This window comes from Pan troglodytes, chromosome 13 (assembly GCF_028858775.2).
Source record: "Pan troglodytes isolate AG18354 chromosome 13, NHGRI_mPanTro3-v2.0_pri, whole genome shotgun sequence".
NCBI lineage: Eukaryota > Metazoa > Chordata > Mammalia > Primates > Hominidae > Pan > Pan troglodytes.
The window spans coordinates 109,915,871-109,918,253 of record NC_072411.2 but is presented as its reverse complement, the minus strand read 5'-3'; the positions used below and the strand labels follow the sequence as shown (position 1 = coordinate 109,918,253).

General features: G+C 49.5%; 1 pseudogene; it reads right to left on the bottom strand.

Moving 5' to 3' along the window:
* Positions 1-1,266: 1,266 nt before the first annotated feature.
* LOC100609837 (protein phosphatase 1 regulatory subunit 14B-like) lies at positions 1,267-2,100 on the bottom strand (annotated as a pseudogene).
* Positions 2,101-2,383: the final 283 nt, after the last annotated feature.

Sequence of the window (2,383 nt, the reverse complement as noted above, 5' to 3'; positions counted from 1 at the left end):
CCTATTTTGAAGCCAAGAGTTTGAGACCAGGGCAACATAGCAAGACCCCATCTCTAAAAAGAAAGATCATGACTGTAAAGGGAAACTTGCATCAAGAAAGATTGGCATATAATGTTGGTAGGAATGGTCTGGGATACATTAAAGAGGAGAGCAACAGAACTTGGCAAAAAAAAAAACTATGAGTGGAATTATTGACTTAGTACCTAGTAGTACTGTACCTACTAGTAGCACCTTTAATACTTAGCAGATATATTAAAACTGATTTTAAATCCCAACACTCTTGTTTGATTTTTGGCTTTTTAAAAAAAGAAATCAAAAGGATTGGGTGAGGCCAGGACAACTGCTGTTGTGAGAAAAGGGGGAAATTTTGAGGTTTGGCACTTATAGGTTCTTATTTAAGAATCCCATAAAAAATCCTGAGTAGATTGGCTGGGCGGGGTGGTTCACGCCTGTAATCCCAGCACTTTCGGAGGCTGAGGCGGGCAGATCACCTGAGGTCAGGAGTTCGAGACATGCCTGGCCAACATGGTGAAACCCCGTCTCTACTAAAAATACAAAAATTAGCTGGGCTTGGTGGCGGCCGCCTGTAATCCCAGCTACTTGGGAGGCTGAGACAGGAGAATTGCTTGAACCCAGAAGGCAGAGGTTGCAGTGAGCCAAGATCAGGCCACTGCACTCCAGCCTGGACGGTAAGAGTGAAACTCGGTCTCAAAAAAAAAAAACCAAAAAAAACACACGAAAGTACAGTCAGGCTGGCATGTGGCTCACAGCTGTAGTCCCAGCACTTTGAGACTTTGGGAGGCTGAGATGGGAGAATTGCTTTAGCCCAGGGATGTTAAGGCTGCAGTGAGTTGCACCATTGTACTCCAGCTGGAGCGACAGAATGAGATCCTATCTCAAAATAAATAAATAAATAAATAAATATTTTAAAATACGGAAAAGTACAGTCAGAGGACTAAGATTTATGTTCATATATGTCCATTGCAACATTATTTATAATATCAGAAAACTAAAAACACTAAAAATACGTAACCATTCGTATGGCTAAATATCTTCACTTGATGAAAGATATGGTGTTTAAGAATTTATAATAAACCTTAACAAAAAAACCCTAAAAAGCAAGATACTGTTACATTGTATGTACAGAATATCTCAACTGTGTTTTAAAATAAAGAAAAAAAGATTTAAAAATATAAAAATATAAAAATTGTATCTACTTGGGGAAGACTATGTTTTTTCAGGAGAATGTATTATATATAGAAAGAATTTTTTTTTTAAAGTCCCATCAGTTTAATCACAATAAAAAACCCCAAAAGTGGAAGACTGAGGGGGCAGGGGAAGAGACCCCTGGGCCAGGGGCACGAGGAGACCTGCTCATGGCACCAGGCCTGGCCGCAGGGCCCCCCGGTATTGCTGTTGCTACGAGGTCGGGGGGCAGCAATTGTCCTGTGGGAGCCACCGTTCGCCTGGGTCGGGGACCCTCACTTCTTCTGGGGTGTGCTCAGCTTCTGCATGCCTCGGATCTTGTCCAGCAGGCCAGAGATGAAGGTCTCTGTGGGTTTGTAACAAGTCAACCAGCAGCTCCTTGACCCTGGCAGTACGGGCATCGTCACTCTCCATGTCCAGGAGCTCATCCACGTCAATTTCCAGTTCTGGGATCTCCTCTTCCTGGCAGTCGTAGAGGCGCGTGAGCTGCTCAAGGATCCACTCCTCTAGGTTAAGGCGCTTCCGTAGCTCCTTGCGGTCATACTTGACGGTGACCTTCACTTGGCACCTCACTGGGCCCTCATCGTCCGCGCCGCCCGGGCCCTCTCCTGCGGCCCAGGGGGGCTCTGAAAGTAGACGCGTGGTCCTGGGCCGCCACTGCCCTGCCCGGGGTCCGGGGCAGCCAACGCCACGCCCCTCGCGGTGCAGCTGTCCTCCATGGCGGCCGCCGGGGCCACGTGAGGGCGTCCGGCCCCTCCCTGCGCCGCCGCCTCCGGGACGCCCGCCGGCTGGCTCGGGTTAGCTCGCCGGCTCCGCTCCGCGCGGCTCCGCGGCGAGGGCGGCGGCGGGGGCACCCGGGAGCAGCTGCAGCATGCGGAGCCCCCGGGCCTGGCCTGGCCGCGCCCCGCCCCCTCCCCGCCGATCCGCCCGCCCTTTGTCCCCCGCGGCCGCCTTAAAGAATGTTAAGGTTCCCTAGGACCAGATAGGATAACTTAATCATAAGATAAATACAAGTGAGGAAAGGAATTAGATGAAATAGTATGAAGGAAATAGAATTTAAGAATTCAAGCCTGGGTGCGGTGGCTCACGCCTGTAATCCCAGCACTTTGGTAGGCTGAGGCGGGTGGATCATTTGAGGTCAGGAGTTCGAGACCAGGCTGACCAACATAGAGAAACA